The sequence below is a fragment of the Protobothrops mucrosquamatus genome, unplaced genomic scaffold (genome assembly GCF_001527695.2).
Source record: "Protobothrops mucrosquamatus isolate PMUCROS unplaced genomic scaffold, P.Mucros_1.0 scaffold258, whole genome shotgun sequence".
Lineage (NCBI taxonomy): Eukaryota > Metazoa > Chordata > Lepidosauria > Squamata > Viperidae > Protobothrops > Protobothrops mucrosquamatus.
The window spans coordinates 289,601-301,882 of NW_015386605.1; positions in this window are offsets into that span (position 1 = coordinate 289,601).

Genomic DNA, 12,282 nt, shown 5'->3' on the forward strand with positions numbered 1-12,282 from the left:
TTACTGTCTGTTGCTGTCTTCTCAATTTTGACTTTATATGCATTTGTCCTTAAGGCTTGGTCTTGTGCAGCCAGAATTAGTCCCTCGGTCTCTTTCTTCAATTTTCCTGCTCTTAGCCATTGCCAGGTCTTGTTATTATCTGCTTTCCCAGCTATTTTTTTAATGTACTGGCCATGTAGTGCTTTGTCTTCCCATGCCTTTATTCTGTTCTTCATTATTATTATTATTATTATTATTATTATTATTATTATTATTATTATTATTATTATTATTATTATTATTATTATTATTATTATTATTATTATTATTATTATTATTATATGGAGGAAAGCTATGTAGTACTAGGGCAGTCAGTCAGTTGAAGATTCACAAAGAGTACCAATATTCCAATCCAACCTTGTTAGGAAGGCACAGGGTATTAAATGGTCTGCTACAGGTGATTCCTCACCAGAAATCAGAAAGTCTGTTCAGCACCTCAGCTCAGAGAAGCTGGGATTGGAGGCTAAGATAGAGGAAGCCAGGAAGAGGATGGAACTTGATCTGGAGCTTAAATGAATAGAGAATTCTGAGAAAAAGCACATCAGGAGAAAGAACAGGTGCACTGATACCAATTAGAGCCTTTAAAATTTAACACTACATCATCAACACGAGCCTTCTCTTTCCAATACAAACCATATCTTGGTGGAATGGAAATATCAGTCCCCAAAGAAACATGAAGATGATGGGATTGAGTTCCTCCTAAGTAATTTTGAAAACTATCTGCCAAGCTCATAGCATTAGAGCCTGGGACATGGCTCATATGTTAGATATTGCTTAGCTTTTGTGCTTAGCAAAAGGAGGACTGCTAAAAGTTTAAAAAACATGAATATGAATTATAAAGACATTTATTTTATTGTTTGATGATTATCTTGTATTTAAGTTGATTAATCTAACAATATTCATATTTTTATTTCCTTTAGTTTTAAATATCCTGAATTGTTAAACAGATGAAAAGAAATCATATAAAATCAATATTTATTTCTTTATTTCTATTTCTATATATTTTCTATAATAAATACAATGAATAAGTAATGTTATGAGCCTAAGAAAGAATGTCTTAATTAGTTCACTATTTTTAACTTTAGATGTTCCTTTGTGTTTAGATCTGGTCTCAAAATAATAATGTAGCATCTGGGGAAGAAGATGCAAGTCAGGAGCCCAGCACTGGAGGCCAAGATGCAGAAGACCTGCACAGCCACCATGAACTTTCCTTTGGTGCTCAGGTAAGTGGGCAGGAAGGAGACCCAGACACTGCAGAATACCAGCATGCTGAAGGTGATCAACTTGGCTTCGTTGAAGGCTCCAGGCAGGTTCCTGGCTAGGAAAGCTACCATGAAAGAAATGGCAGCTAGAAAACCCATGTAGCCAAGGGCAACATAAAACATGGTGACAGAACCTTCATTGCACTGTAGAACGATCTCTCCTGGCTGGGTGTGCAGGTCAGAATCAGGGAATGGGGGAGAAGCTCCCAGCCAGATGGAGCAGATGAAAATTTGGACAGCAGAACAACAAAGGATGATGTAGTTGGCCAAGCTCTTCCCCAACCATCTCTTCACTCGGTTTCCTGGTTTTGTGGCCAGGAAGGCCAGCACGACCATGATTGTTTTGGCCAACACAGAGGACACTGCTCCGGAGAAAGCAACGTTAAATACCATTTGTCGGAGAAGGCAAGTGGCTTTCCTTGGTCGGCCCAAAAAGAAAAAAGAGGATAAGAAGCAAAGTAGGAGGGAGAACAGGAGGATATAGGAGAGGTCTCGGTTGTTGGCTTTGACAATGGGAGTTTCTAGGTATTTAATGAATATGATTAAAACAAAGCTTGTGATTGCAAACAACAATAAAGAAAAGGAAACCAAGATGATACCCAGCTGTTCTTCATAGGACAGGAAGGTTATTCTTTTGGGAATACACTGGACTTGGTTCTTGGTTGGATATTGATCATCGGGGCACTTGGTGCATTTTTCACTATCTGAGAAATCAGAAAGGAATATTTCTTTTATATATGAAATCTCTCTTCTACTTGTAAGTTTGGATATACGTATATGTATATGTGTATGTATCTATGTATGTATATATGTATATGTGTATATGTGTATATACATACACACACAAACACACACACACACTTACAAGTAGATGAGAAATTTCCTCTGGCAGAAGCAACATTGCCTACTCCCCAATGTTTTTCTATCCTTTCTTACTCATTGTCAAAGCAAGAATATACAGTATTGGATATTTGAGGGGGGACATAGCATACATCTGCCTCTCTCATCTGCAAGCTCACCGGCTGTCGTTAATCAGACACATGACACTCATCCTTTAAGATTTTTTTCTTATTCCACCCATTATGGAAGAAATTGGGCAGGTTAAAAATAAAGACCAAGGTCAAAGTAGACAAGCTTAGATGTGTCTCATTTAACATGCACATTCATCAAAATGCTCTGGATAATTCCAACAGCATTTCCTCTGGAGTCACCCACCTTCCTGAATGGAGATGGTCCCCTCTGGACAAAGAACACAATCATAGCAACAAACTGGCTCTCCTTCTCGCTTCTGCTTGAAAAATCCAGGAAGACAATTTTCCACACATTTGGACTGAGGCAGAGACTGAGCAGAAAAGCAAGAAATGCCATAGAAAATGTGTTAGGACTCACCATCCATGGAAAATGGTGGTAGACATGAACCATTAGCAAATAGTCTTTGGGCTTCACTTAGGTTAATATGAAGTCTCCAATCTGTTCCAAATGATTGTAAGACATAGAACTACTGGTAGATTCTTTATTTATTCCTCACTTTTTACTTCTGGGATATCACATTGCAAGAATTAATTAATACATAATTTATGATTGAATTTATTTTAATTGATTTTTTAAATTTAAAATATTTCTTGTTTTAATGTTTTACTCTGTATTTTATTCATTGTTTGTAAGGGACCTAGAGTCACCTTCAGTGAGATGGGTGGCATTCAAGTCTGTTAATAAAATCTGGAGGGAGGGAATTGAGAAAAAAAAATTAAGCATTAAGTGACAACCAATTGGTCCCTCTTCATGGCTGTAGTAACATGCATTCCTGTATTCTTCTTTTACTGATGATTGTAAAGTATGATGTAGTATTGATATTAAATTTTAGAACAGAATTATTCTGAAAGATTTGCTAGATTTTTATTCTAGCAGATTTATTAAAACAGAATAAACCTCTGAAGATTCCTTACAAATCATGGCTGGGAACTTTAAAGGATATGTTCTTTGTATCTTTGTTTTTCCAATTCATATGACTGTTGGTGAAATAATACTAAAACTTACTGGAAAATTAAAGGCCAAATCTAAGTAGCATTTCCTTTCAAATTGTCCCTCATTACTACAGTGGCCCGCAACCTTTTGGGAACCAGGGACAGGTTCCACGGAGAAAGGTCTTTCCATGGACTGGAGGGGGTTGTGATTTTGCATCCCGCGGATGGGGCTTTGATTGTTTGTGCGGACTGATTGCTAGCATGCTGCAGACCAGTGCCAGTCCATGGACTGGGAATTGGGGACCTTTACATTACTACAAAAATCAGGTAAGGCTATTCTTCATATCAAATTCATGTCTCAATGCTTCAGTTTTCTGGATGAGAGCATTATCTCAGATCAAACCAGTCAGTGTCATTTCACGTGAACTTAAAGTCTTAGGCCTCATTTCTAGGATCAGAAGGCCTATTGCAATATCCAAGTGGGATGAAAGAGAAGCATGGGATAAATATAGCAAAATCTGAACTGCTTAAAAAGATCAGCCAACCAGGACAATCTGAATCCTAATTTCAAAGCTTGTTTCCCACTGGGATTAACAATACCTCCAACCAGTCTTGATTCAATTTCATAGCAGTCAATCCAAACCTAAACCTGGGCACTGATCAAAAGAATTGCCTTCTTCTTTGCTATTTGAGGCTATCAGCAACACAGAGCTGAGAATTTGATGGGCTCTCTCACAGGTTTTATGGAGATAGAAGATTGCAGAGGGAACCCAAAAAGCCATGATCTGTGTCCTAAAGAATAATCACCCAGCATCCCATATTGGACATAGGTGAATCAGCTTAAAACAGTGTTCCATATTATAGCAGCTGAAGGACACCTGGATCAATAGCATTGAAGTCTCACAAGCAGTCCAAGTTTGTACTCCCCACATTCAATTCTTAGTGAAGGTTCTTGGTCACTAGACTTAGCCCACTTGAAATTGTTCTTAAGGCTTTGGAAAACAGAAAAAAGTCACCAACCGAATAGAATAAACCAATATTTTCCCCACCTTGTTGACCAGCTTTAACCACAAAATAGCATCTTGGTTGATAATTAGTCTCTGCCTTTCAAATCTCCCCATTTGCTTTTCAATGGGTTGCTCCTTGGGGAGAATCACTGAGCTCATAATGTTCAGATCTGCTTCTATGTCTCCATTTCGGTCCAAGTATAATTTCAAATGGGAAAAATTGCAAAACTCATTTTTTTCCAGAAAGGGATGAAGTTAGAACGGAAAAATCTAGGAAATTTAAAACCAAAAACCTTGCAGTTTTAGAACTGAGACGGTGAACTAGACAAATTCAATCTTGCCTTCACTGATTGTCTTAATGCAAAGATCAGTCAGAAATGATATAACTGGGATTTCTTCAAAGAGGATGGCTTTAGCTAAGTAATCTAAGGGCTTCCTTCAGATTTATAAATGCAAAATTCTATGGTGCTAATCACAAACCTATATACACAAGGATTTATTTAAAAATGCATACATCCTTTTTTAAATTAGCAGTATTCATATCCAAAATATATTTGTCATGTTTCCCTCTATTTGGAACATTGTCCCCCAAGAGATTAAATTGGCCAAACCTGTTGATCTCGTTTAGTACTAATAGACTAAGATGGTTCCCCTCTTTCTCTTTTGGATTCCTTCCTGGAAGGAACTAAGGTTGATGGATCTTTGGGGCGATTCCATACCTGCCATGGCTGAATCCTTGGATCCTCTAACCATCTCTTTCCCTTCTTTCTTCTCCTTCTGGATCTGGAGGAATATGCAGCATTCAAAGTGTGGGCCAGAGCCTTAACAATACTGTAAAAAGTATGGTCATTTTTGACCCAGATACCGTTCCATTTCTCTTGGGTCTCTATTGATGCTTTCTGTGTGCATCTTCTCCGTTGTTTGACAGAAAAGACCTGCTTTGAAAAAGAACAGTGAAAACAATGATCTTGAAATTGGGATACTCCAAAGAAATGGGATTCTAAGGCATTTTCTTTTGGTCTTTTTTTCCTTTGATAAACAAAGGTCCAAATACTATGGATGTATTTGTTAAATCTGTTCCTTTCAATTTTCCATTCTAAAAAGGTTGAGATGATCCAGATTTTCCCTTCAATGGGTCCTGGCAAACGCATAAGCGCTAAATGGATAGGACCAATTGCAACCTTGATGGTACCAATTCTGATAAAAAAAACAAAGACATTGACTTGTCTCCACTTAGAAATGGCATCTCTGAGAGGTACTATAGGTGTACTATATGAGAAAAGTTGTGATATAACAACACAAATTCCATTCCTGACAAGTATAGGAGTTAAAGACCTCATGGATTTTTCTCCCTCCTCTGTGTCTGAAGCAAAGAGACCAATCAAGGTCCATCTGAAATGGAGGAGCAATTGGACAATTGCTGGGTAGTGAACCCCTTCTTTGGGGGCCATCCGGTAGAAATAGCGCAATTGGCTTTTATCATTGAGAGCTTCTGAAGAAGTTGCATAAGTGATCTGAAAATGTAATGAATGCTGTGTTATATCTGGGGACAAATCAAGTCCAAAATTTTAATTTTTAATAAATCCTACTTGGTTATAGAATATAAAAGATAGAATGTTAACATAATTCTTATGTAAAAGGGAATAAAAGAAACAAATTAATTGACAAATAATAAGACTAAATAATGCAAATCATATTTACCACAATCGGACCTACATATGCAGATCTGAACTGAAGTGTTTTGTTCAAATAAATGGCCCTGTTAAAAGTTATTTTTGAATTCTGACTGCCCAATAAGTATGTTTTTTTAATTTAATTGTCCCAATATTTTGACCAAACAAGAAATATATAGTCATACATGTAATATGTGGTCCAAATTACTAGTCTCTTTCTTTCTTATACAATTGACAGACAACCAATAGATGTGTTATGTCTTCTATCTCTGGAGCTCTACAAACACTAATCTGTCCATTATAAGATATTTGGTTAAATCTTCCATATTTAAACATTCAATCTAGCTGCTCAAATCCTGCTCAAATAAACTACCTAACCTCAGCTCAACTCAGGAGGAACCTAGTATATATTTTAGCTGCAATAGCTATTTGATTAATACCTAGGTTCCTATTTATTCCTGTTTTTATATATGTGAACTACTATTGCCATCTTCAACCCAACCGGATATTACAGGAATAATGACCAATCTGTTGGGATATTTTTGAATACTTCAGGTGGTAGAAAGTCCTCTTCTGGAGCTTTATTGCTCTTCAAATTTTCTATGATGAATTTGATCACGAAAATATTAGGGTGAAAAGTAGTTGATATGTTGGCTAATATGCTTGCACTGATTTTAATAAACGGATTAATCAATTAATTAATTAATTTTAATAAACTGATTAATTTAATAAACTGATTAATTAATTAATTAATTAAGATAATCCAATGGATTATTTTATCTACTATTGATAAAAATTATATGTAAGTTCTTTTCATGAATCTGACATTTGTTCACTATTGAAACTATCATTATTTTGGCTGAGATTATGTACAGAATGTGACTTTTCCATCATTGCTGTACCTTTTTTTCTACAGAAGATCATTTGGTGGACACAAAGCCTCTCCCCACCTTCACAAGTGTGTATTAGAATCCCCTAAAGCAACAAGGTTGGTGTCATGAGATCATATGTCTATTTTGCTCCTTGGTTCCTTGGTTCCTCTCCACTGTGTATCCCACTATCCCAATTCCCAGCCATGACACCTACAATAGTCATTGAATTCCATAGCGAAGATATGGAATCACCACCCCATTCACTTCACCAGATAAAAGAACATGCATACAAACCTGTGGGACTTTGAGGGGGCCTACTAAAGTTGATAACTGGATGGAGATGTCAAAATCAGCTGCATCAAGAAGAGCCAAAAGATGGTCCATCCTTCCACAGCTGTAGTTGGGAACATTGGCTTCTCCAGTAGAGAGCATGTCCATCAAGGCATCTGAAGTGTCAAATGTGTTATCATTGTTGTCATGGATGTTGTAGCCCAGTGTGAGATTGTGTAGAAGTTTGCCATATTTGTTGGCCACTTCAATAACAAAAATGAAGCGTTGGGTACATCCAGGACCAAAAGATGTCATACTGTAAAAATGTTAATAGTATTACCTTCACCAACATTATTATCATCAAAAGCAATAATCATTTTTTTTCATTTATATATCTTTATCTCCACAAGCCTGTTCCATCTTAAGCCAAAACTAATCCAGAACCAAAGGCAAATGATAGTTATCTGTACCATTTAATTTTTATGAATGTTAATCTCTACTAGGTTATGAAATACAAATACAACATTATTTCTAGTGGTGCTGATATTCATTTATACACCATCTAGTATTCAAACATTCTACCATTAAATTAGAACTACAGTACCATAAAAAACTAGGCTATGGCTTAATATATCAGCCAGCAAAGCAATTCTAAAAAAAAAAAAACCCAGCTCATCCTTCCTTATTCCTATAAGTAAAAGGCATTTAATATATTCGTCAGAGGCAAATTTTAATAACTACATGAAAAAAAAATCAGTATTCAAGAGATACACTCAGAACTGGAAGAGGAGGAACAGATCCTCTGGGCTCTTTCTCAAGTTGCTTTGTATCCTGGTATTTGATTCTGGCCCACAAGATAAGAGAAAAGAGGAAAGCTGTATAAATCAAAATGATCCAAGAACTTACACATGTCTTCCAACTTAGGTACAAGTGGAAGAATAAGAAAAGAGCAAATGCGTTAGAAACGACTTACTGTAGAGAAGAAATGTAACGAGCCCCATTGAACTGTAATGGCTGAAGTGAAAATTTCCTTGCAGTGAGAATCACACTAATTAGATGGTCTCCTGGCCTGTAAAAATTCCATGGATCTCTTCTCTCCTGCTGCTTCAAAATTGGGGGACATTTGGTTCTGGGCTTTCCAGAGTTTCTCCGACTCAGCAGGAGCAACAACATCAGAAGCCATAGCATCAGGTCCATTTCTCCTCGGGCTTCTCTGTTTCTAAACCACAAGAACAATTTCAGGAAATTTAAACCATTCTCAGAAGATCAAAACGCCAGAAGCTTCCCTGATTCAGACAGAGACAAACTGAACTTCACCTGCAAAGGAGAGAAAGATATATTCAAGAGCAGAGCCCCTGCCTGTCCTAAATCCTGTGCAAACTCACAGCATGCCTAGAAGCATTTTTCCTTTTCTGATGCAAGATCTGTTCCATTTTGCTTCAGTCTGATGTTTACCTCAAAGGCAGTCACTGGAGAAGTGGCTGAAGAGGTCCCAAAGAGAGGATCAGTGATAATTACAGAGAGAAGAAGCTTTTGCTCTTGGATCCAAAATTCCTTTGGGGCACCAAGTGTAAAGGGGTTTAGTTTTCCAAGCTTTTGGACTCATGCTGGACCCCATCTTCAGGGAACTTCTTTCTAGCAGAGTGTGCATTTGGGGCTATTCTCTGTGTGGCATCAATATATTTTCTCTGCATTTTGTTCTCAATGTTCCCCACCATCCTATTTCGGCTCTGCACTTTGTACACTGCATTTGGTCCTCAGTGCTTTTAATATTCCTATTTATACCCTTCCCAAATCCAAATGTGTAGAAAGTTGTCCACCAGGATTCTTCAAGGTGTCTCAAGGAAAAGACCCACACATTTTCAAATTCCTGTTTTCTTTCTACTATCTTTATCCCCCTCCCTTGGAAATGGCCCTTCTCTGTCTCAGCACCTGCTCTCTAAAATAACATCCTTCCTGAGACTTGTTGAGCTACAATCCTGACTTTAAATTTTGACTGTGTACCCAGGCATTAGATTAGAGGGGATGTGATCCATTCTGTGTACTATGGCTCTTTTCAAGTTCTCTTTTTTTCCCCAGATTATTTTAAGAAAATATGCTGGACATTGTCATAATGAAGTCATCTGGCTAAATTATTTTTTATTTATGTTGTGAAACTTAGATGCTGCCCACCACCCAATGACTCTACATCAGAGGTCTCCAACCTGTGGTCCATGGCCTGGTACTGGGCCGTGGCCTGTTGGCCACTAGGCCATGGGAATGGCTGGCGAGTGTGTGCACATGTGCGCCCCCCAGTCACGCTAGTGCCACTTCACGAGTGCTAGCAGCCCCATTTGTGCAGGCGTGGGAGTGCTAGTACCACACCCAGCATCACGGGGGTGCTAGCAGCCCAATTGCACATGTGCATTGGCACTAGTGGCCCATTTGCACATGTATGCAGATGCTAGCGGCCATTTGCGCATGCACCAGCAGTGCCACCAGCACTGCCATGGGTGCACATGTCCATTTGCACATGCACGTGGGTGCTAACCCTGTCACTGTGTGTGTACCCATTGTTGTGGCTCCGTCCTGTGGGTCCCTATCATCGGAGGAGGAAGGCTCTGAACATGAAGGAGAGGAGATGGCCAGGCCTCCCTCTCCAGGACCTTCCCCTCTGGTGCGGCCTTCGGTGTCTTCTGATGGAGAGGAGATTGGGCAGGAGACAGGTGTTTCTGGGATCGGCCAGGAGCCAGGTGCTTCTGGGATTGGCCAGGAGCCAGGTGTGTCGGACTCTGAGGAAGATACGTCTTGGCTGGATCCACGCCAGCGTCGGAGGGACAAACGTGCGCAGCAGCTAAAACGTCGTGCCAGAGATTTCAGCTGAGTCACTGGGCCACACCCCACAGGCTATATAAGCAAGGGGTGTGCCGTTTGAAACTCTTGTGACGAACAATACTGAATCTTCTGTTGTAGCACTTCGGAATTATCCTGGACTTTGATTTGTATTTGTACTGTGAGTTATCAGTAAAAGTCTTGGCAGGCAGCCATAGAGTTGCTGCCAAGTGTTTATCTGTGTTTTTGGCAGTGCTGAGCAGTCTTTTAACCCTCGGCTGACTGGTTGGGGTGTGTGAGTCGGACGGGGGACAGAACATCCATCTGTGCATGCACATGCATGGACTCATTTCCCTGCTCCTCCCTTTCCCTCTGGGCCGCCAACCCAGAAAGTTTGGGGAGCTGTGCTCTACGTGCTTCAAATATTCAGACATTAAAAAACAAGAATCAGTAGAGGAGGGGATTATGAAGAAGATTGCAAGGAGAACAAAATCCAGGCTAGAAACCAAAGTGAAATCCACACAATCCAGGGAAGGTCATCACTCCTCTCCCAGAAGTTGTAGGTGAGGAATGAAGTGTTCAAAACCCTTTAAAAAACAGCACTGCAGAGCCTGAAACTTACAGGGAACCTTGTCCACTTCCTTAGGAGTCACCAACTCAAACTATCACCAGAGCTTGCCCCAGGTACCTTCACTTTCCCTGCCCAGGTCAGTTCAGGACAAATCTGACCAATTTTATCCTTCACATAGTCTGAATAATCTTCTCAGAGCTTAGCAGATATTCTGGAGGATTCTGCCTAAGCAGTTTGTGTTAAGGAAGGGTAGGTTTGGGTAATGAAATATCTGCAAGAAAACAACCCGCAAAGAGCATCAAGAACCCCTCATTTCAGCCCTGACCTACAGATATTCTCCTTTATTCTCCCTAACCAATAAGGACTGGGCCACCCTGAATATGACTGCTGCATGGCTATCAGCAGACACAACGAGGGTGGAAAAATGTTGCTGTTTCACTACCCTTATCACAATGAAGTAATCTCTAACGTGGGCTCTTACACACATTTGGTCAGATTCTCTTTGAATTTTCCTCCAATGTTCTCCAGACATCCTTTAGGGGTTTCATCTCCTGGAGCTTCTCCATAAACCAAAGTATACTCCAACATCTGCAAAAAATGGAGGTGTGATCCAAGACTTCATCCACCTGCCCTTTTCGGTCAGGGACTAAGATCTTACCTGGATCAGCAGATCCAATGAAATCAACATTATTAGGCATCAACCTGACATTCAAAAGCAAGAACTGGAACCCGGAGCCACCAAGGATCTGGTAGGCAGGTACTGAGAGTAGAAACCTAAGGCCATACAATGGGACATCCTTCAAGTAGCAAATCAGATGTCATCAAGTATGACCAACTGTCAGATCCCTATGATGCTCTATCGGGACACTGACTTTCTGATGGGGGGGGGACCTTGGAGCTCTCCTGTGATGTGTTTAGCTTTGCTTTTGTTTACTCTATGCCTCTACATATTGATGTACCTTTCTGGGGAATGTCAGGGTGGCAGGAAGTGCCCGAGGCCATCTGCTTCACTTCACCAAGAAAAGAGACACCTGGAAACAGCTTCTTATCACATTTTCCTTCCGGAGTTCTCACAACATCTTAGCAACATCTTAACACCTCTGGATTGGCTCCTATGTACTGGGCAGTTGGGAGGGGTTTTGAACAATGGGTTTTAACCTAACAATTTCACACAGCAACTTCAGATCCTGCCTGCTTTTCCTGCTTTCACTATCTCTCAATAAAAGTTCCTTTTGAAATGCTGCCAGTTTCAAGAGTTCTGCTTTCTTGAGAAAATCAGCTGAGGCAGGAGCTTACACCCACCTTCTACCTGTCATGATCAGGAAGGATCCTGTTAGCTTCTCTCTCTTGTTCAAATAACAGTATTGTCCCCCTATAGATAAGAAACATAATCCCAAGAGAAAAACTGTCTCGGAGACATCAGAAACATAGGGAATCCCAACCAAACGTACCAACCATTTGGCAATGATTTGGGGAGGGGGATTTACACACAGTCTCAGAGATGGGTAGGTCAAAAGGGCCCCAGAAATAGAAGACGGACTACCTAATTCCCCCAAACCGGTTTCTGGGAGGGTATGGCAAGAACGTAGGTTGCAGCATCCACCATGCTGTGGGCACTGCCACCCTCACAGCTGCAGATCTCACAGCCCACTATTTATTTAATAAACAAAGTTACTTCAAAATATAAAGGATCTCCATGTCTTACACAAATATGAAAGGACAATAGAGAGAACATCAAGGACAATACATTAAATGTCTTATCCATTCTAAAACTTTTGCCCTATTAACCAAAAGGTACAGTCTATAGGCTATC